Here is a 24,581-nt window from a genome sequence, read left to right on the forward strand (position 1 = left end):
TTCCTTGCGTATTCGTCGGAAAATATCTTCAGCCATGTGCGATTTATATTTCTCCCATAACTCTGTTGGAGATGAAGGAGAGCAGGCGGTCAATATGATTGCAAACAATGCACGAATTTGATGTGGATGTGACGTGTTGTACGCGTCAGTAATGCATGTAGCGTGTTTGGTTATGTCATTCTACAAATAACTTTACGCCGTATTAATTATAGCGAATCTTTATTGTAATTCACTTGCACACTTTACAATTATCGCCACTTGCAGTATTAGAGTTACCGGTTACACAATCTCTCGGCCAATACTTCTGTATCTCTTGGCGTCTAGGTTCCAACCTTCTTCAGCGGCAGCTATTCCAAGACTGACTGGGCGAATTAATTCAACCTCCTTTTATACCCTCGGCCGCTGCTATGCAAATAACCGCGGAAACGCTGCTTTGTTGATTCCGCGATTCCTACGCAACGACCCATTGTTATTGCGAAGCAATCGGTGAAGAACTTTCGGAGATTTAGAATCCTGAACAAATGAACATTTACATTTTTCTTTATATAGATTGTAATTTTGCAAAATTTAAATTTGTGGATTTGTAAGATTGCGTAAATAATCATGCGCTGCATTACGCTATAGGCTATACATGAGATAGATGATGATGTAATGGCGCATGACTCCTTATGAAGCTGATGATTCGGGGATTCTTTCTTTGTCTAGTGAGGCATGATGCAAGCTTCATAAGGCAGTTAGCCCGGTACTTCCCGAAGCATAGCCAATCAAAAACGCCAGTTACTGGATGATGTCATGCCTAGCGACAGTAGCGTGATAGCGCAATTCTTTGTTCAAAGACAGAAAGCCTAGCTACTAAACTGATATGGCGCGTGTAAGTGTCTCTCCTCGAAAGAGGGACAAAGGAACTGTGTATATAGCCATCAGGTGTCACTAACAATGTAATTAACCAAAATTAAATAAAGTGTACGTGTTATGAAGTTTGTTGTGGCTTCTGTTTGACCGCCTCGTTGAAGCCAAGTCCCATTTAACGGTCTTGTGGTAGTTTCATATTCTCTACTGAGTGGCTCCCAGTACAACATATTACAGAACGCCAGGGTCGTTCGAGTACCCCTCGGAAGCGAGCAGCTGCGGCCATATTTACCCCAACATGTGGTAGCATCCCGCCCCCACAAAGCAACAGCTACACATGCTTCCAACCAACCGTATCCGCTTTCATCTACGTCGCGTTCTAAACGCCAAGAAAGAAAATAATTATAATGATAAAAACAAGACCAAGCGGACTGGCGTAGTGGTAGGTAGGTCCTCGGTTCGAATCTACCCTGGACAAGTACTTTCGTGGTTTCCCAGGCAGATGCCAAGATAGTGCCTCAATTATGTTAGTATAAAATGCGACGCGTTGCACCGATAGGGTTCCATATCGGTATTCCAATGACTACACGCATTCTGTGTATAACATGTAGCAGTAATAAGATCGAATATTAAAAATTGAGTATTAGTTGTGTTGACGGTTGACATAATTCCTATATACAGGTGTCCCAGAAGGAATGTGCCAGACTTCGGGAGGGTGTTCCTTATGTTAAAGTATGCCGATATAACCCAAAACACCTATGTCAAAGTTGAACGGTTACGGAGATAATGGCCAGAGAAATGAAAACTTTGACACGTGTTACACACTTGTTGATTACCAAATACATATTAAAACTGGCAGGAATATGTGGTTTCTGTAATGTTAATAATGTAAGTAACATCAAACTAACTTGTGAGTGACATGAAGCCATTAAATTGAACTACAAAAAAACTCGCACGCCATGTCATAGTTGTCCTTAGGTTTCCAAGCACTATACACGACACATGAATGGCAAGCACTGACGTAACATGGCTGACTGCGCATTCTGGTATGCGACTAGTGTGAGCCGTTATCACCACATTCAACATAAGACTTGACATCGATAAGACCTGTCAGCTGACAGGTACAGTGCGTGGACCCGCCAGAAGACCACACTTTTCTCGGGCCATTATCTCTGTAACCGTTCAACTTTGGACATAGGTGTTTTGCGTTATATCGGCATACTTTAACATAAGAAACGCCCTCCCGAAGTCTGGCGCATTCCTCCTGGGACATCCTGTATACATCTGAAACACAACAGGATTCAACCAATGAAGATAAGACCAAAACCGTTTTCTTTCAAATCCTTTCCAATTTACATTCATCACCCACCAAAATATTCTACGCTATATAGCCAAGGAGCGTCGTTAAATACACTACAAAATTAAATATTAAGGAGGCGGAGGAGCTGAGTGAGTAGAGTGACTAGGCCACCGGCTTGGTGACTGTGAAGACGGAGTTCGATTTCCGGCAAGGATAAGGGATTTATCTTTTCTCCACAGCGTTCAGGCCGGCTCCGATGTCTTCCCAGCTTCCTATACAATGAATACCGGAGGCTGTTTGTCCTAGAGTAAAGCGGCCGGGGCATGAAGCTGGCCATACTCTCCCACGTAGAGCCGAGATTAGGAACCAATGGAACTGTGTTGGCACTTCCCCACTCCTCTGCTTCGCAACAATAGCAATAACAATCCGTTTTCAATCTCGCACTTAATGCTTATAAATTAAGATTCGCGTTAAACTGACGCTCCACAGGTAGCGCTCCTGTGATGTCTGTGGCAGGGAGACCGGTCTCTGCGTGATACTCACCCTGTGGCGGGCAGCAGTCACAACCCCCGAGCTGTCAGCTGAGGCTTTCAGCCTGCGCGTCGTGTCACAGAGTCCATCCAGCTGGTTTGAAGCACGTGTAAGGGGCTGCGGCACTTTCATCCATGTTGCTGCACGGGGCGGTGGGGTAGTGGGGATGGGGGTGAGCTCGCTTTCCCCGAAAGGAAAATATCTCCTTTTCTGCTTTAAGCATGAACTGCGTCATGCAGTCCATTGTCAACTTTGAATGGTATGAAGCTCAGTGGCAAGCGTCCATGACTCCTGCTTTAAGTTAAGAATCTCTGTAATCTTATGCCAGGAGTTATGGCACCCTGATGGGAGCCGGCATAGCACAGTCGGTATAGCAACTGGCTACAGTCTGGAAGATGGGATCGGAGTTCGAGTCCTGGTAAGGTCAAGAATTTTCTCTTATCCAATTCGTCCAAACCTGCTCTGGGGACCACCCAGCCCCCTATTCAATGGGTACCGGAGGCTCTTTCCCCCGGGGGTAAAGCGGCAGGGGCGTGAAGCTGACCACTCACCTCCAACCAGTGTCGAGGTCAAGAAAATATAGCTCTATACATCTACTGCCCCATACGCCTTCATGACATAATGCTTAATTAGGTAAACACAGGGACCACAGAAATTTGGTAGGTATATACAAACGTTTCAGAGGAATGTGAGGCTATGCTGAAGTTCGGAACGGTGTTTTCCGCAACGTCGGCTGCTACACACTAACAAATTAACCTCGACTGCAGTTTGTATAGAACTGAAGATTCAAATGTTTACACATGCAAATGACCCTGACACAACGAAACTGGAAATATCATTTGAAATATTCCTGACACCTAGGTCCTCTTTTTCAAGTGGATTTGTTACACTGTTCTACCCTGAACATGGACACAGAAGGTTGATCCGAAATGCTCATATACTGCCAAACTATACGGCGTCATATTCCAGATGACAAGTTTCACAGAGCTCCCGCCACGGACATGTTGACAAGACCGTGAGAGCTCCTACCAGTGTGCGACCAACTACATTCCTTTGAGAATACCAGCAGACCTGCCATATTTCAAAGCTACCCCGGCTGACTCCACCCTGTCATCCTCCCACCCTCTACCATTATATCAACCCTTCTTCCATAAACACTGCTGTTCATGTTACGAACGCACCACCTCCTGCGTCTGTCATCCGTTTGTTAGATGATCTCGCTTGTTCAGTCCGCTGAGATAACCGGACGCGACGCAGTGACCAGGCCGGGGTCCACATCAGTGGAGCGCCGAAACAAGCGATCCGGTGGGTACCATACCATTCGAGAGTTCCTTGGTTCAAATCTCGGTCCGAAGTTTCTAGAGGGATTCCTCAGGCGGTCCAGTTAACTGCCGCAAGAGTGGGTCTGACGCTATATTGCCCAAGTTAGTGACAACTTCGTTGAATGCTTATACGTCTATGTCTGTATGTACGTGTATATATGTATATACATGTATAATGACATGTATTCCACACCATCCAAAGGAGCACCCTTAAAGGTATTTCTTCCTGTAGTGCTTCGGTTTAATTTTTAATGTTTTTGAAACTGTAATTTTAAGTTAAAATTTTAATGTACGTACAGAAATATGTCAGATCCTATAAACCCAAGGTTAACCAACAAATTCCACATTAGAATTGTAATTTATGTAACCCGGCAACGGTTGCGTCTTCCTCAAGATCACTTCATCATAGCCTATATGGGCCAAAACATGTGATCTGAACAATAAAAAACATCTGCATGTGTGTTGGCAACACACCAAACAAGAGATGTAGCGCCAGAAGATACAAATACACAGTAATATAATGCTCACTGAGAATTTACCTGTAAAAAAAAAAACTCCGTGGTTTTAGGCCACAAGCGAACTATACCGACCGAGCGACCGCCGCTTGTCGGCGAAGTTAGTGTCAACTTTAGCGGATAGAGGGTGTCAAGTGGTCAGCCCAACGAATCCCCACGGCCGTTAATTTCGGTTTTCTAGACCGGAGCCTCTATTTCCTTGAAACAGCTCCCTAATTATCATCACGACGCTGAGTGGACCCCGTTCCAGATCCACTACTTCTCAGATAGAATCTGGTAGCGCCAGGAATCTAACCCGGATCTCTGGATATGTAGCCAGGAACTCTAACCACTAGACGACAGAGGCGGACATTTAACTAAGTCTCACCAGTCGTTATACGAATTATATTCCGTTCCTTTAGCTTCCCTTGCGTTCATCCATGTTCCTTTCCTGACTTACACGACGTCAAACGATGCTCAGAAGCGGACGTTTAAGGCCATCTCTCACGAATAACACTGTCACGTGACTGAGTGTGACTAGAGGCGAGGTTTGGATTGGTAGCTGCAATTATTGAGCACTTAAACATCGTAACTACAAATAACTATGACAGTTCCACTGAGTTACACACTGCAAAGTTCACTGTAATTACAGCACACATAAAGTCTTGTCAGTCTTCACTAGCCGTTGCTTGTTAGTGGCTTCAATGGCGGACGTTCTCCTTCCTCTGGGTTCCCGAATTGCCACCGGCCTCAGCTACCACCTGCTCACTTCTCACAATTGTAGCTCTCAACTGACCCAACCAGTAGCAACTGAAAGTTCCATGCATGAATTAGAGGCGCAAGCAAGTTTCGAATGAAGATGCAGATCTGAATGGAAGTGGTTATGGCAACTTACAGTGGGCAGATTCGGCGATGAAGGGTTTAATGGTCGGCTTCTATGACGAAACGGTCATTCCCAGTTGACAAATTACACGGTATCATAACCCACGATTATTTGGGTGCCTGGGAAAAGGCTGGAGAGATAGAAACAGGATTGTTGGCTTCATACTAGAAAAAAGAAAAGTTGGGTAGAATGATCGATTATCTCTAAGCACTGCATCGAACACAACTATTTGTGAACCGCACACTCCATTTCGTTTCAATTCACCGTTAATGCCATAAGTAATGTAAATAAGCACCAGGCTATGAAGAGGTATGGGGAAGTGGAGGAACAGCTTCGCGCATGCTTAATCTCGGCATTAGATAGCCGCTTAACAAATAACACTACCTTCATTTCCTACTGCTTTAGTCCCAGTATTAATGCAACTTCATACATCCCGCCTACTTCACTAGCATTCACTCCGCGTGGATCTCCGATCGTCCGTCAGACAAGTCTCCGCATACCGAGGATCCCACAGTCACGTTGTTACACGCAGCCACTGATCGTTATGATTCAAGGAGGACGTCCATCAGCAATCAATTCAGTCCCCTCAAGGACACGGACGTTAGCTCAGCACATATCAATGAGCGGGCGAGACCAGCGGCTCCGGTTTCCGTTCCCACAGAGCCTGGTGTCACTAGCATTCCTAAGAGCTCGGAATGCAGACGACGAGTTTCTAGGGCTCCTGCATGGTATTCTGTAAGCTCTCGTTTCGAATCTTACCTTCGTGAGCGGCTCTGTAACTCTGGGTGACAAATGGCAAAGATCCTCTTCACCAGATGCCCAGATTTACATCAGATGTTGCTTACTAATGGGGAGTGGGGCCGAGTGTCTCCGTTCCTCCGCTGTGCGTTAAGGAGACACTACCTCATGTAGCTCTGAGGGAGAAACATTTCGTACGGGAATGGATTCTTTCATTTGGCTTTACGTTTTTCTCGGCTGACTTGGCCGGTTATATATTGAAACGTAGGATCCTGTAGAGGAACTTCTGTCTCTCACTCGCTGCAACGGACGAAATGGGACGTCGAAAGAAAACCGTAAATGTATTGGGAACTCAACACTTACGGTCAAAAAAGATGTTTACGCTGCGATGACATGGATTTTCTTTCACTTTTGGATTACTTAATTTTTCATTGATATATTGGGTAAAGTCCAAAAACCCAATATATCAGTGTGTTATACACCATCGTCAGAATCCTATAGTAACTACTTAATTTTTCATGCTCGGTTTAGTTACATAATACGTAGTTCCTTAAGGGGAGGAAGTAGGATCCGCGGAATCACATTAATATCTTCACGTCCATACCCCAAGACTCTCTTTCCTCCATTAAATTTTTGAACCAATGGACCGATTGTACTTACAAGGCGACATTTGGACCAGGAAGAATTGTACTCACAGGGCGACGTTTGGACCAGGGAGAGCTGTACTTACAAGGCGACAGTTGGACCAGGAAGAATTGTACTCACAGGGCGACGTTTGGACCAGGGAGAGCTGTACTTACAAGGCGACAGTTGGACCAGGAAGAATTGTACTCACAGGGCGACGTTTGGACCAGGGAGAGCTGTACTTACAAGGCGACGTTTGGACCAGGAAGAGTTGTACTTACAGGGCGACGTTTGGACCAGGGAGAGTTGTACTTACAAGGCGACGTTTGGACCAGGGAGAGTTGTACTTACAGGGCGACACTGGGAAGGGTAAAAGAAGTAGTTAACAAGGAAATATTTGGATCAGTGAGAAATGCAGTGAAAGGAAAGAATTTGAACCAATGCAACACAGGGTACCATGGAAACATTTGGAACAATGTAAGATACAGTGTTGCGGGGTTCGCAACCCTTTTTAGATTTTTTAATTTTAGGATCTTGAGTCTGATGTCTGGGGTCATGCCCTCTACTAAATTTACAGCACGTCAAGAGGTTGACCTGCTTCCTCAGAGAAAAAATGTTATATCTACCCCTGCCATTCCATAAATTAGTGGGGTCCTGGAGTGTTTCGGCTGGGACCTATCCTTCAACAGCAGCTGGTGTAATCTGATCTGCGTGAGGGTTCATGTCTCGGGACATTGGTCTGAAAGTTTAGTTTTAGAGAGGTTTTAAGAAACAGAGGGAAGTTGAAGGGTGCATTTTGTCTGGGTTGGGGCTATGGGAAGGCTGGCCAGGCTTACGTCCACCAGCGCTTGTATGTAATATACACTAAGAATCAATAAATCCTCTATTATCTGTAGTGAGTATTTGCTCTTTGTGGTTGGAATACCCGCTCCAGCAGCCAACTGACCATCACCATCACTGAATTATTACGCTACCGCTCGGCCAACATAATTCAGTCGACCCGCCACCATCTTGGGTCACGACAACAGAAACAATTCAAAATTTGAACTAGTGAGGGATATAACCAAATGGCCAGGGAGAGTTACAGTGACGAGCGAATGAAGCGTTATTCACATTGGAATTCCTTGTAACTTGTATCCAGTTTTCTTACGATACGAAATTTGAACTGAAACACTCATGAAGATTGTCAGTTGGACGATTGAGTGTCAATACGGATGAGGCAAAACTGCGTCTAATCGCAGAAAGTGTTGGGGGTGTGGACGGGACTAAGTCGATTGCCGATTTTCCCCTTGAAACAGTCCAAATATTCATGTCAAATATTACAGAAAGAGCTCTCTAAGCCGACGTTTTCAGAGCAGGTTACAGCGAACATAGCGGCAAGCTCAGAAGACTCAGCCGTCCTCATATGGCAAACGAGATTCGGCTTCGCCTTTAAACTACCACCGGAAGAACCCTGTTCGAGCAGCTTGGCAAGCCACAGATACACCGGCTCACACCTCCCCACGGGACTGCCCAGTCAGTATCCTGCAGACCCCACACACTCTGTCCCACTTCGAAGATCAAGCCGGACATCCCCACTAAGTACATGCAACCCAGTTTTCTGCAAACAATTACACCTGCCAACCAGGCATAAGAACCGAATTTACGAGCGCGCTGTGCAGTGTCGCAGGCTCATGTTCCTCCGAAGGCCGCAGGCTGCTTCAGTCGACCTGTGCAGAGGGTCAGAAACATGTCAGACACGGGGGCATCGCATATGTCACTAGCCGCCATTTTCTCGTCCCACGGAGCGCGCTATGTTAGAATTGTACCGCTTGCATCGCGGTGGGGGAGGGTGCCTATTCCAAAATCGATCTGGCCACTGACTGCTCCGACCGATATTACTCGTGGTTTTCCTCCGTTCCTCCAGCAAATGTTGGATAGTACCAGAAATTTGGCCACCACCGCTACCTTCCACATCATTTTCGAGTCATTATTGGATTCCATCCAGTCATTCGGCATTATGCAAGACTAGTTGGAGTCTCTGCAAGAGTGGCTGGAGGAACAAGAAGCAAACAAAGACTTCTGTCAATTTTCCCTCCCCCACACTTCCTGCTATTCTTTACTCCGTTCTCTTTCAGCTAGCTTTCCTTATTTCAAGAAAAAAGGAGGCTTATGGCATCAACATGTTGTCTGTGTGCCTGTGTATCCTATTTTTTTTTTTTTTCGTTTTTCATGCGGTCCGTGTTGTATCAGAGGAAAGCAGGAGATTAATTATTCCCAGAATTTATGGTTGCACTTGAGTATGCTGCCGCAGGTTTTCGTAACTCATATGTGTGTGTGTGTGTGTGCGCGCGCGCAACTTCACAAATTATTGGTCGAATAGCTACATAGTCCACGCTTTTCGTGTAAAAACCTGACATATTTGAAAGGCAAAGATTAACTGTGATTAACTACTTAAGCACTACGCCATGAAGACTTATGGGGGAGCAGATATATAGATCCACACCTTTTTGATCTCGGCACTAGATGGAGACGAGTGGTTAGCTTCACGCTCCGGCTGCTTTATTTCTGGAACAACCTCCAACCCCCACCCGGTACTCAATGTATCGGAGGCTGTGTGGCCTCAGAGCCGCTCGTTATTTCGTGACGACTGACGTCGGACGAATATACGCACTTAGATGATGTAAGCAATTATTCATAAGTCTCTTCAGTGTGCGCCTGCTAATCTGGAAACTAGTTGTCTGCTGAAATCTTCGAAATTTTTCGGAAATTGCGGTTTCGTTGCGGTTGCCAGTTTCCTTGGTGTGCACCCGCCCTAACACTTTCAAGAGTGCGTCGCCATGCCTTGTTAGGAGAGCACTAGACTTGATCCTGGAGTGAACACAGAGGAGGTTGCCTATGAAACGTGTGACGTACACTCAAAGGTGTTTTAAAGAGGCAACATCACATGCTGCTGTGTTGACACGCGAAGCAGCCCTATCCCAGGCGAAGAACGAGTACTTCTGCCTGTTGAGTTATAGTCACGTGACGCGGCGACTCCTCCATGGCTGCTATGAACTGTCACAGACACGCTTGAGGTTCACAGTGCTTCAGTCTCACCCCTTCCCCACTCCCAACTGTCCCGGGACCCGATTAGATCCAGAGAAAAGCAAGTTAACATTGAATCAATAAGCTCGCTTCATCGGAAGTCATTTGTCATGCTCTGAGATATGTCGGTATAACGGAATAGTCAGCGACCTCAAGCGGAGTGCTGCCGCAACTGTATCCCCACAGAATGACTGCCCCACAAGGAGGCGTATGCGCTTGCGCTACGGCAACTAGGAGATTGCATACATTTCAATAAAAGAGGCTAGTTGGTAGAGCAAAACCAGGACGACGGACTAGGGAGCTAGAGGTTTTTATAATCTAGTTCTGATTCGTAACCAGAAGTGGCAGACGAAATGTCTGTCTGTTCTTCTATCTGTAAGAACTCGAGAACCACTGAACAGGTTTTCAATAAACTGTACATCGAAGAATTTCTCTAATCTTTGTTGAAAAAAATCCAGTATTGGTTAAAGATGGGCAAAAGTAAAGCATATATATGCGATTGTGCGCGTATTTCGAACATAATTTCTCCAAATATGTTGGGGGGGGGGGAGAACTGTAGAAAGGAAAGGAAAGGAAAAACACACTTTACGTCCGAAAGCATTTACCCAAATTCTAACGGGTTTCCGTCCACCACAAATGTAACGCCATGCTTAAAGCAGGTGAAACGCCATTCAAGAGATTCAGCACGATAATCGAAATGTTGTACGTTTAAGGAAATAACGTAAGGGTGAGGTGAAGTTATGGAATAAAGGAATTTCGGGTTACCATAGCAACGAACTTACCAGCGGTAACATGCTGGTTGAACGTATGCTATGTAGTAGTTTCCCAATTTTTGTGCTGTGAGTACTGATAATATTTTGATGTGGGTATATTAAGAGACGGTTTAGGATTGGCTACTTGTGTGTGTTATTCGTAGATGATGCCATTAATTTCGGCCTCGATGCATCATTCTATAACACACAGCTGTACAGGATAAAGCGCGGCAAGTTAACAGCATGAAAGCTTGCGTGAATTCATGGAACTAAAGCGGTTAGCAAAGCAAATGCGAAAGTTGGTGCAGTGGTTCCTGTGCTCAACTAAATACCACGCCTTCAAGATACACAGGGAGTGGAGGTATAGCTCCAGCCATTCTTAACCTCGGCACTCACGCCCCAGCCGCTTTACCCCTGGAGGAAAAGTTCTCGGTACTCATTGGACAGCAGGTCTCACAGCAGGTCCGCGATTATATAAGAGTGACATAATTCTTTCAGGGCGGTTACGAGTGAGTAGTGGCAGAAACACGCGAACAAGCAGGCAGTAAGTTTGAGGAGTGCAGAAGAGTACAGGAAGTCGGCCTGTGAAGATTTAACGTATGGTTTGAAGACTTTTTGTGTGCAGTAGTACAGTGGTATTGGGAGTGTGTGATTTACTGAGACTTCTATATTTCCTGCGTTATAAATCCGTGAAGATTAGCAGAGATAGAATGAGGAGAGTAACGTGCAGTGCTGTTTATTGTGAAAGTCAGTAAGTAAAAGTAAAAAGTAAAGTAAAGCTGCCCCTGTACCAGGCCCATAGGATTGCGAGACGTTGAGGGTCCCACATTACCTAGACAATCGGCTCAAAGATGGCGGTAAGGTTGTCAGCCTTACGCGCCGGTCGCGCTTTACTTCCTAGGAAAATTATTTTATTAATTCCTGGTACTCATTTCTGTCAGAGGCTGAGTCGACCCCTGGGGCCAAAATCAGTACCAGCGTTAAAATTATTTGCAGTTACGACCTATGAGTATTCAATAAATCCTATTAATAATCCAAACCGCATTTCTATCGTTGTGACACTTAACAATAAGTACCACCTGCTTAACATTAAGAAACCCTGTGATTTCACCCAAGGAATGCATTTCCCTAAACAGCATTAACTGCTTGGTGTTTGTAATGAAGAGGCTGTATGTTCTTGCGAGGCAGAAACTTGAACGTTTATACGAGCAGCCCTTCCAATGCTAATATCAATGAAGGAGGGCACATCCATTGCATTTGCTTCTTCGCTTCACAGCACTCAACCTTCTCTTCGGATTCCAAAAATTTTCAAACCGTTTTTACTTCAAAATATATCCCAGTCCACGATGTGTATTTATGCTACCCGTGCACTGTAAGACGGGTAGCATAAATACACATCATGGACATGAATCAGTGCAACAGGACGCTAAAATATAACGTATATCCCAGTGTCTCATTTACCCCTCCCCCCCAGAGCCCCGCTCTCTGTACCCTCGTCGTAATGGCCTGGACAATGCAGCGTGCTCAGAGCAGACACTGAAGTGAAGGGTGAGCCTATTTCCGACGTCACAGCCGCGGTACGCGTACCGCATGTTGAGCGCCAGTCTGGCAGCAGACGATAGAACCCGAGCCACGTGTGATGAGGACGGACATGATGAATAAACCAGGTGCTGTGCAGTTCCTGCCACGGGAAGACGTGACACACGGCCGCCTTGGCAAACTCCTTGCAACCAACAGACGCTCCTCTGTCCCACGGTGTCATCGCTACAAGACTGCAGAGGCGATGCGTGTTGTGGTCGGACAGGGTGAGGACAACCCGCTCCCTTAGTGCACTAAACTGTTTCCACAAACAAGATCTTAACGACCGAGTCACGGCAGGAATGTTCACAAGAAAAAGAGACTGCAGCTAATTCGTCCGTTATTTGTTTACTTATTTTGTTTCTTGATCATCATTTTTGTATTCACTGATTTATGTAGTCACATATATATGTTTCTGTATTTAGTTATTTATATACAGGGCTACTATAAATGTTTCATTCGTTTTTAAAACGATATATTTTCCAAAGTATTACATGTACAAATATGATTGCTATATAAATAGAACCGTACACTCACCAAGTTTCTATTATGTGCACCAGTTGGCAGCACGAGTTCAGTGCCTTTACAAAATGGCGACAAAGCAAGAAAAGAGTTTTTGTTTGTTCGAATATGGGAGATGTTCGTCTGTTATAGCAGTGCAACGCGCATTCAAAAGAGAGTACAGAAAATAACCGCCATGTAAACAAAGCATTTTGCGGTGGTATCGGCAATGTTCGTCGCTACCTAAACAATAAACTTCGGCATCGCTGGATTGGGCGTGTTGGTGAGGATGACGTAGCTCTGTTCACTTGGCCCACCAGATCACCTGATCTAACGCCTTGTGACTTCTTCCTTTGGGGGTACATTAAGGATCGTGTTTACGTACCCCCACTACCAAGAACACTCGTAGAGCTGAGGGAACGCATCGATGCTGCAATGATGACCACTGACAGGATGATGCTACAAAATGTGTGGAACGAGCTCTACTACCGCCTGGACGTGTGTCGTGTGACCCAAGGGGCACACATAGAACATTTGTAGAGTGTGAAGAAAACTTGGTGAGTTTACGGTTCTTTTTATATATCAATCATATTTGTATGTGTAATGCTTTGGAAAATATAGCGTTTTAAAAACGAATGAATCATTTATAGTAGCGCTGTATATTTCTTTATATACTTATCTATTCATTAATATACACTGTTCATTTATCTAGGCGTATTTATTCCTGTATATTCTACTTATGTTAGTTTATTATTCATCACAGTTTACTCGTTTATAATTGTGGTCCTCCCGGTTGCGACACCCTGTGGCTTATTTAGTCTCTACAGACGTTTCGGAGAAACATGCTGCCATCATCAGCGTTCAAGTTTATAGGTTCAGCCACAGAGAAGGAGGGAGAATGTTCCTCTGAAATGTCGGTACCCGCCAACAAGACCACGCCGGTATCAGCCCAAACGACCATAATCTGAAGAATGCCACACGCTTAACAGGAATGCTGCCAGCCGGTCCTGTCATTTTGTCGTCTGAGGCGGACGTGTGGGTGGAGCTTCATTTCGTTCGGATCTAAAACGCGCCGTGTGTTTGTCTGTCTGTCCGGATATAAGAACTCGAGAATAGCTGAAATTTGTCGTGGAATTTAATATTCAGGAGTTTTGTTTAAAATCGGACAACAACGGACACTTCACATGAAGACCTACACGCGTTTCTGCTCGCATATCGATAGTACCACGCTAAATGGGACGCACAGTCCCAGGTTTCCGAGCCAGTTTACGAAAATCGTTCTCTGCGCTGTCACATCACATTTCGGAGAATGTGGGACTGAGTGGGCCCTCCCTTGCGTTTGCTTCCCGCTCTCTTCGCGCCTCTAAACGCCAGAATCAACATGCACGCATGCGCGGGTCCAGGGGCAGCAAGTGACAGACAGGACTTGAGCAGCACTCTCTCGTTGGGAGACCCTGGGTTCAAATCTAGGCCCGGAGTCCGTCTATGGTTACTGCGGCTCTTTGTGCGTTCTCTCGGTTCTGCTTTGCAAATACCAGGATATTAATTCAAAATAGGCCACGGCCAATTCCTTCCACATCTTTCAAATTTACGATTCATTAGTCATCTAATCATTCTACTAATAGTTCTAATAGTGTTGTAAAATAATCTATCTTTAACCAAATAAAGAATAACAAAGCGAATACGTCATGTGTGCATTTCCTAAGGTGCGTGTTTTGAAGACGGGCCTCAAACACAAATCAAAATGCGTTGCTGAGAGGTGACTGTCGTTGTTTTAGGCAAATCATTTGTTACGTATAAGCTTCTGGTAACTCGTTGTAGCATTGCAGCCAACTGTATGTACCTCCTACCTTAACACTAAAAACAAAACAAACTCCGTCATTTTAGTCCGTAAGCGAACTATACAGACCGAGCGTCCGACGCTTGTCGGCGAAGTTAGTGCCAACTTTAGCGGATTAAGGGTGTCGCGTGGTCAGCGCAACGAATCCCCACGGCCGTTAATTTCGGTTTTCTAGGCCGGAGCCGCTATTTCCTTGACCTCTTACCTTAACATTAAAAAAAATCCACTTCGCCCACGCAGTATATTTATGTGTTTCGTACGATTCTCGCAATAAACTGAAACGTTATTATCCAGCTGGTCTCTGCAATGGAGACGCAGCATGTTTTCTGCGAGGTAGCAACCGAATGTTTAAATATTATTAGTTGAACCTCCTAACGGCAACGTCAGAATTCCGATCAAACACTGCAAAGCCCCTGCTCAAATTCTGTCCTCTACTCATTACAAAGTCTACTTCAGAACGCTTTACCCTTTCCCTAACACACTCTTACCAGAAGGATGAACGGGCGCTGCCTATTACCCTTCATGGTGATATCTTTCCTGTTCCTCCCATTTTCCGTAAGATATGAAGTGTCTCTCATTACTCCCCCACCAGTTTCTCTTCTGTTTCAATTTTCACGCTTCAGAATGAGCGTGTTGGACGGAAGGACAGAGTACTTCACACTGCACGAGTTGCAAGAACCGCACAGAACCAACCGGAGTCGCGGATTGCGCCGCTCCGTCGCAGGTGGAGTCGCGGCAGGAAAGACATGCAGCAATTGGTGACCCTGCCAAATGTTTCAGCGTTGCCAACATCACTTTTAGGAACGTCTTAATTTCGTGTGTGCGTGCGTAGGTGTGTGTGTGAGGACGATAGTTAATAAACCAGTGAATCTAAGGACGTAGATTCTGGTACGAAATTGAAAATCATGTCTATCAACTTGTGTATGTTTTTGGAATCACAGTTGAGATGCCTGTACCAGACAGATGCATAGAGAGCGTCACCGTGCCTGGTCTCAGCCTGAAACCAGATCAGGGCCGTATTAAATAAGTAAAACAGGAAGCTAAAGGAAGGGACTTATGTCCTTATTCTGAATCCCTTCTTCAGGATGATGTTTAAAAATCCACTTCATGGAACCCACCAAATAAGCTATCTTTTAAACTACATCCTACAGCCATTCGAAATCAATGCAGCTAATGAAGGCCAGGCACTTCGCTTGGATGTGGGGACAAAGGAAACTACACAAATTTTGGTACAAAAACATGATGATGTAACACTGACACTCAACTTGGAGAAGGTGAGTGAACAGAAGAGGTCTGTAAGGACAACTATTCATTCTTACGCTGCCCATCGTCTTGAGTTTCTTCTAACGCAGCTTTTCGGAGACAGGATTTGTTTCCATCATAAGGTGCCAAGGAGGAAGGGTCGTTACTGTACTGGGTCTGGATGAGCACCAGCCCTTTCCCAGGGACCCAATCGAATAAGAAACTTCCTTTCTTACACCTGACGACAGAAACAGAGAGACCCAGCTCTCGAAACGCTGAGCGAGAAGGAACTGCGTAAGGTGGACAGTGTCCAGTACAATGGCCACAGTAAATGATACAGACTGTCGGAAAATTCAAAGGCAGTGGCAGGAATGGCTCACGTGACGATCACACATGGGTGCAGCTACGATGGAACTATAAAGGGTCATAGTTTCAACTCATAAAGCCTTGATTTCAGGGGAAGAGATACTAAAAATTGAGTCCACATCTTACAGAAGATACATCACGTGTCTATTACAAAGATACAGTTTGGAAATTACTGGTTTCTAATTCCTATAGTCACACGATGCACAAATACTCATGTATTTTGAAGGGTTAGGGAACAAACTCGGTTTCATGCAATCGCAGTATCGTAAATACGTCTACTGAAATATTTCCGAATCATTTATCAGTCTATAAATGTTTAAGATCGGTATTCATTTCTCCCACCTCTGAAGTTCGCACGCCAGGAAGCACGGAGTGGAGTCGTGTTGCTCGGATGAGTTGCGTGGCGGGCCGCTCGATCTGCTAGTCATGCATACACTGAGTCTCTTTCGTCTGCGGCCTGTGGAGTCACACTGGCTCTGAACTCTGCACACAGTACTGGGGACAGGGATGTCGAAGCTTCATGATCAGGCAATATTTGTGGAGAGACGGGATCAGGGGTGAACAGTTCAACGTTATAAGAGCGCTCAAGATCTATATGGCACCAAATGAATAAACACTCGTAAATTAGTAATAACGAGTACGAAAATATAAACAAAACATAACGATTCTACAACGATCACTTATTTCAGAATTTAGTTACCTCGAAAACCGTAAGACACGCGGAAAATATGTGATGAATAGTCGTATTAAATGCGTGTTTCATGCTTTTCTATATATTTTATTAAGGACATTTTCAGATTCGATAAATATATCTCAATTTATGCTCGAAAAACGCACACAAACGCAGATAGGTCTTCGTGCAAACTGTCATTAATTTTTGTCTGATTTTAACCAAAACAGAAATATTAGGACAAATCTTAACACATTCTGAACTTCATGTGCAGTCTAGGTCCGTTGTGTATTCTGTCGGCAGGCAGGCGGGCGGGCGGGCTGGCTGGCTGGCAGGCGTGACGAATCCTTTGCAAATTCCCGTTGCGAACGCCTCAGAGAGGCAGAACCTAAACAAAAGGTGTCGAACAGCTAGAGGCGTCGCGCAGTGCGCCATGCTGATACTGTACCCGGACGCTTTCCGCGAGGGGGAGAGGAGCGTCCACAGGGATTTGTCTTGGGGCCGAGAAGTTTCAGATTCCCGTAATGCATAAAAAAAGAACGGTTGCAGGCGCGAGGTTTCCCACTGCTTTAAGAGTTTTCCGTTACCACAGCACCGAAATGTCAAGCGTTAATACAATCCATGAACATGTACCTTATGCAGAAGGTAACGAAACTTGGGACCAGACTTTTGTTTAAATATCAAAGGAAACGCTCTCCCTGTAACAGGCTGTGGAGGCCCATACTCTTGTGAGACGTCGAGGCTTCCACATTTTCTAGATCGGCTCACAGATGGAGGTATGGCTGTCAGCCTTACGCGCCGACTGTCCTTTACCCCCAGAAAGATTCCTGGTGCTCATTTCTGTTAGAGGTTGAGACGACCCCAGGGCCATTGTGTGGCTGGAAGGAATAGGTCAATTGAAAATTTGAAAAACCCAATGACCTCATCAGGAATCGAACCAGCAGCAATCTGGCTTGTAACACTGCCGGAATCAGCTACGCTACAGAGTGCCCATTTATTTAATTGCGCCGTGCCTGATCGGTAACTGATAATATTCTGATGGGGATATGTGTACATAAAGGGCCGCGCCCTAGCTCAACCGGTTAGTCCCTGGCTTCCCACTGCGGCGGCCCGGGTTCGATCCCGGGTCTGGTCAAGTGGGATTTCTGGTAAACAAAGTGGCGCTGGGGCAGGTTTTCTCCGAGTACTTCGGTTCCCCCTGCCAATCTTCATTCCACCAATTGCTCCACAATCACCCTCATCTATCATCTGGGGCTGGTACAATAGGCCAGAAGTGGCTGCAGCACAAGGGACTTTGTCCCACACCACTAGCAATAAAAAAAGCTACATAAAGATGATGGTTTACGGGTGAATATTTTTTTGCAAAATATTCGTGTGAGATGGGGCTACACATCGACCTCGACGCATTATTTGATAAAGTGTGGAACTTGAAAGTAATACAGGATCAAGTAGGTCAAGCTAACAGTATGAAAGCTTGTATAACTTACAAGAAGACTTCCCGCTGAATTCTCAGCGGGTATTACCACTTAGCTTCATACAATGAGAATGCAGCCGTAATGCTGCGTTGCATTAAGTTGCACGAGCGCGCACGCGCGCGCGTGAAATGGCGTCACTTGAGGCAACTCAGGTGCATCACACACAAATGCCATAGTCCACGCCCCGAACGGCATGTCTAATGCTTAAACGTCCTAAGATCGAAACCTGACTGACAATCCCGCTGATATATTCTCCACGCATTTATGCAGAAATTTCTGTAAAATACACCCTGCGTTGAAAGTGACCGATACAGTTGATGAGTCATATTCTCACTGGTGGGCTATCTATCTGTGCAGGTAAAGTGCCCGCTCTTAATTTTAGCGTATATATTTTGAACCTTTGAAAACATACGCCACCTGCTTTAAAATTCAGAAAGCTTCAATTCCCCCCCCCCCCACAGAGTGTGTTCATGTGTTTTGTATGATCACAGTAAACAGCGGTTATTCCCTAAATAGCATTAATCGGTTGTTTTGTGGTAATAAGAAGCAGTGTGTTGTGTGTCAGGTGGAAACTGAGTTTTTATATATTATTTAAACGAATTTATGCTTTTAGTCGCTGTTTTTCCAGCCCGGCAATTCAAGTTCGATCCCAGATCAGGTCATGTGGGATTTGTGGTGGACAAAGTGGCATTGAGGCTAGCGTTCTCCGAGTACTTCAGCTTCCCCTGCCAATTCTCATTTCACCGACTGCTCTACACTCATGTATCATGCAGGGCCGGTACAACAGGCCACTTAGCGGCTGACGTACCACCCCCCATAAAGTTAAGAAAAGTCTCATATTTTCTTCGAATGGGGTCTTACGTTAGAATCCCACTCAGGGCACGGACGTATGCCTCCGTTTTCCATGGTTGCATGGGAGCCATCCAGAGGGTTATCATTGCGACTGGGGCACAAGGGCCGCAGAAGTGACTGGGAGAAAATGCAGGCGCCCCCGTCCATACAGATCCCGCCTCAAGGTCATCAGCCAACTCATAGGGATAAAGAATTTTAAGATGTCCGGTTGAAGCTGGTCGAATGAAATTGTTGGTCCAGGGATAAATTTATCCGAAACACTTAAGGGTTCAGAACATGGCAAACTGATTATTTAAAAAGGGTTGCGATCTGACAACCCTTTGGCGAAAATTGAAAAATAAAATTACCATCCAACCCGTACGCGACCGGAATTTCACTTAATCATCTTCGCATGGAGTAAAGAAGCTTATTAAATAGACAAGTACAAATACACAAAATCCCATCAAAACCGGAACAGCGTCTTTGGGAAATCTGACTTCTGGTAACACATTTGAATGCCCTGAAGAAAGGGTCACAAGACCAACAAATACTGGCCAAATTGGGCTCAGGGTCAAGTTTGGCATACGAAACACGTGACCGCCCACTCGCCTCCCTCTGTATGAAAGATGGGCAAAACAACTTTAACGAAATTGTGTCATCAATGGCAACCGGAATCCAACTCTGACAAGAAACCTGCACTTCGACGTCAAGCCCATGAGCACTAGACGCCACAGGAATGTTCAGCACCGCCAGGAGGGAAAACGGGTAAGTAAATGCAACACTCGAGCCTCAGTCCGCGCATCGACCTCAGGAAATGCCAAATCCATTCACAGAATTATTGTTCCATAGTTTCCGGGCGCAAGTGTCGAATCCCTCCGAAACACCAACATCCACGTATTTTTCGCGAAGAGCAGATTGATCGCAAAGAACCAAACGTAACGAGTGTCAGAACACAATTACGTCTCCGGTGCACTGTAAGCTGCGAATGCGAAAATTATTCTCACGCTCAAATTTCCACAAAAAGCTGGATTCATACGGAAAGACACTGGACTGATACTGAACCAAAGTGCTGCAGATCGACAACAAACAAATCTGCTCCTCTTGCCGGTGTGTACCAGTTACTTAACACGCAGCATTACTCGTACTTAAAGCAAAACAAACCACTGCGCTGATAGTTGGATCGGATGAGACGGAGGACTCCGTGGGAGGAGGCCCACGAACTGCAGCAAACAGAATTATGGTTTTGTAGCGAAACAAAATACGAACAGAAGTGACCCGGAAGAAACTTAACAGTCCTAATACAGTCTGTATGTGGACTACCCATTCGAGGGGACTCGGAAAACCACGTAGGAGCTCGGTTGTCAGATCAGGAGGAGACTCCAAACCGAAATCAATTTCGAAAGGAGTCAGAAGAAATTTCGAAGTCGACCCTCCTCCCCGATACAAGATACCACCAAACAGTGAGTCTTAAGAGGGTGGAAGTCCAAGGAGGAAAGGGTAAGGCGCAAGGTGATATATGCGCATTGGATGCGCAGCCAGGGCGACGGGTGGGCACGCATCGTGCATGGGAGAGACTACGTGAAAAATACACCCATAAATTAGAGGATACTATTGAAATCAGTCTTAAAGAAACTGGACTCGGCTGTATCTTGAGAGAGACCAGCGTGGGTGAACATGGTAATGAGCCTTCAAGCTCTTACAAATGCTGCAAACTCTGTGACCAGCCGGGCGACTAGTAGCATCTCATGATGGACTCTTCTTCGTCGACTTAGTTAATTAGAACCGCGTCATAGCTCAAGCGGTTAGTCGCTGGCTTCCCACCGCGGCGGCCCGGCTTCGATCCCGGGTCTGGTCAAGTGGGATTTATGGTGAACAAAGTGGCGCACGGGGAGGTTTTCTCAAAGTACTTCGGTTTCCCCTGCCAATTTTCATTCCGCCAATTGCTCCACAATCACCCACCTATCATCTGGGGCTGGTACAATAGGCCAGAAGTGGCCGCAGTACAAGGAACTTAGTCCCACACCACTAACAATAAAAAATAATAATAGTTAATTACTTAGTTTCTGCCGTTGCTACTGTGTACAAGCGCAAGCTAGGGCCACAGTGCGCGTTGTAGAGAGACCACGAAGCAAAACACAGGTCAGGTGCTTTTTTTTTGTATATCTCCGTTTACTGTACAATCAGTTCATATTAAGGGCTATAGGTACATCTTACGAAATACTTACTCTAAAACTTAAATACTAAGAAAGAGCATGTCGGGGTGAGTAATGCTCCAGTGAGCATTCTCTATGGATCTATTTCGAGTGTGACTTTGTTACCGTATGTATTTCATTTATGTGAAGCGCGTCGTTAGGTCGGTTGGCTTAAGCCTTTTCAGTCTTCTGGGCTCGTCTGCGTCGTTTCATAATGTGGTTGCCAGTTCATTTGGATGTGCTGTTATCTTGTATTTGTATTTACGGATGATGTTTGTAGTTTCTTCCCGTACTGTGGGTATGCCCAGATCGGCGTGTAGCAATCTGTTTGGGACGTACCACGGTGCAGTGACTATAGCGCGAAATCTCTGGAATATTTCTATGTTGGATGTACAATGCGCTGACAGAGCCCCTTGTACTCGTGACGGCAATTGGGTTCAGGGGGAAATTACAGGCCATCTGTGTGACCAGGGAAGGCTCCGCGCCAAGAATGCCTCAACAGTCGACTGAACTACAGTGGGGATAAGGGGATTCTACAGTTACCATCTTTGGACACATTGCGTGTGAATCGCTCAGCACAACTGCAAGTCGTTTCATTTACATCTGTGAGGTACTCGGCTGGACCACCGAGCGGGTTGGCGTAGTGTTAAAGCTACAATCTCGCTTCGCGCACCGGCAATCATGACTGAGGCACTTCCTCTATCCCTTCAAGCAAAGTTGCGGTACATTACGACTACTGCCCCTACAGCCTTCGCCTGTAGTTCTATACAGACACTGTGAGCACTGCAAAATGGCCCACGAATTATCTCTGGCAGAATAATCGTGTTTTATAGCCCATCCGGATACATTCCTCAGGCACGACCCCGCTTATAGGTTTAAAACATAGCGGTCATTATTCTTACAACATATTTATATTGTCACGTGACTACAGACGGAGTTTCCATTCGTCATTGGATTTGCTGAACTCTTGCACAACTCGAGACTACACTTTCCAAAGCACTATCACACACAAACTAGTGTTCTCAGTCATGCCTTCACTACCGTTGCCCGGTAGCGGTTCCCAACGGCGGACGTTCCCCTTCTTCTGGGTTCTGAATTGTCCACGGCCTCAGCTACTGGCTTCTAACAGCAACAGCTCACAACGACTGAACCTCAGCACTTCTCTAACTGCAAGTGCTAACTGGTCCTCGTTATAACATCTCGGCATGGACCACACAGAAAATGTATCTTTCATTATTGTTGCATTCTCTCGTTGCCGTGGGAGCAGTTACTTAGTAATGGTTGTGTATAATTACTTGCCTCGCGGTCGTTGCCTCGCAACTGGTCTACATTCCACAATATCATCCGGATATTATAAAAGACGTGAATTCTGTCCGAGCGATATATTTGTGTTTGTCATGTGATTCCAGGGAAGAACAGCGATACTCATAGTTCCGCAAGAGCGTTGACGGACTGGTCTGTGTAATCGAAGCATGGTGGGTTTTTTGTGAGCCAGGATCTGAAATATTACGTATTTATTATTCAAATAAATTTCTGACCCCGAAAGTTTCAGCCTTTATGCACATTCGTCTTATCGTATTCAACGCCACGCTATGTAACTGGGAATCGTCAAACCATCAAAGCGACAGAAGCAGGCAAGCAGGAAGGCAGACCCGAAAATACTGACAACCTTCACCACATTCTACATAATCCCTAGAAGATCTGGTTTGTTCATTAAGTCTCAGCTCAGTTATCCTCTTAGAAAACTGTTGACTGAATTCTATAACTCTTCAATACTAGAGGGTTTCAGAGAGGCTGTATAGCAGTCGGCGTTCCTGAGGTGTTCCGGCTTTATCCAACGCATGGCATTCTAAAGAACTAAACGTTTAGAAAAATGAATCTTTTTCCATCCTTAATACTCTGTCGCGTGATCAAGAACAGCTCCTTGTAATGGAACCGACAGGCCAGATGCGTCCCTCCATTTCAGCAGGCAACAACGGGCAATGATAAATGAATATGTCTGTACTATAAACTCTAAAATATTGTAGTCAGCAATTCGAAACAACAGCCATCAACTGCTACTGCATGTCTACAGGAAACAGTAAGCTACGATACTACGAATAGGGCAAGTGGAACGTCTCATGGCCTCAAATTAAAACACATCTCCCTTGGTATTATAGTGAAACGTCACGTGTCCCTTAGTCTCACAGTGAGACGTCGCGTGTCCCTTGGTCTGAGAGTGAAACGCCACGTGCCCCCTAGTCTCACAGTGAAAAGACACGTGTCCCTTGGTCTGAGAGTGAAACTTCATGTGTCCCTTATTCCCAAGTTAAAACTTCAGGTGTCCCTTAGTCTCACAATGAAACGACACGTGTCCCTTGGTCAGAGAGTGAAACTTCACGTGTATATTGGTCTCATGTATTCGAATTTCGTGTGTCCCGTGGTGTAGCAGTGAAAACTTACGTTCCCTTGGTCTCACAGTAAAACTTCAAGCGTGTCTTCATGTAACTTTTTCTGATGCGACGTAAATTTACTCTGAAGCCTGGTCTGGTTTCTTTTGTTATGACAAAAAACAGACAAACTCCGCTGAGTTTAGTCTGCAAGCGAACTATATCGATCGAGCGACCGCCGCTTGTCGGCGAAGTTTAGTGCCAACTTTTGTGGATAGAGGGTGTCGCGTGGTCAGCGCAACTAATCCCCACGGTCGTTAATTTCGGGTTTCTAGACCGAAGCCGCTATTTCCTTGAAACAGCTCCTCAATTATCATCACGAGGCTGAGTGGACCCCGTTCCAGACCCACTACTTCTGCAAAAAAATTTGCTAGCGCCTGGAATCGAACCCGGACCTCTGGATCTGTAGCCAGGAATGCTGACCACTAGACCACAGAGGCGGTTTTGTTATGACACGGCAAGAAACCATTTAATCACTTCAAAGACCGAATATCTTCTTAATAATACAATAATATAAAAATTCAGTTCATGCCTCACACGAAACACATTACAGCTCCACTACAAGGACCAACCGGTTAATGATGTTTAGGAAAATATACAATGTAAATTGTACATACTGGCAACATACTTATTACTGCCGACTGTGTCTCTGGCAAACGACAGACCCTTCTTCTCCTCAGAGAGAGCGTCCCACATCAACAAACCTGCAAGTGCCTGGCAGTAAGAAAGATCTGGTCTTAAGCCCCAGAAGGGTGCTTCATTCCATGACAGACTGGCCGACTGACCGTCAGTCGTAACATAGCCTGTTTAGGAAAATTGTGGCTCTTCACTGTGAGAACTATGTGGAACACAGACACACTCTGTGGGCAGAATGCTGAGTTTTGGTTTGTTAAAGCCC

The 24,581-nt window shown here is 45.4% G+C and overlaps 1 protein-coding gene across 4 annotated transcripts in view; it reads right to left on the minus strand.

The window, feature by feature from the left end:
• The window catches only part of LOC111870172 (extracellular serine/threonine protein kinase four-jointed), a 176,202-nt gene that overhangs the window by 17,958 nt on the left and 133,663 nt on the right, over nucleotides 1-24,581 (minus strand). Inside the window, exon 1 of one of the 4 annotated variants that reach the window (XM_023862242.2) lies at nucleotides 16,429-16,542. The exons of the other annotated variants lie outside the window; for them this stretch is intronic. The gene's annotated coding sequence lies outside the window, so the exon portion shown is untranslated. Of the gene's footprint in view, nucleotides 1-16,428; nucleotides 16,543-24,581 lie in introns of those variants that run through there. 4 annotated transcript variants of the gene reach the window in all.

Source organism: Cryptotermes secundus, unplaced genomic scaffold, assembly GCF_002891405.2.
Source record: "Cryptotermes secundus unplaced genomic scaffold, Csec_1.0 scaffold734, whole genome shotgun sequence".
NCBI classification, from domain to species: domain Eukaryota; kingdom Metazoa; phylum Arthropoda; class Insecta; order Blattodea; family Kalotermitidae; genus Cryptotermes; species Cryptotermes secundus.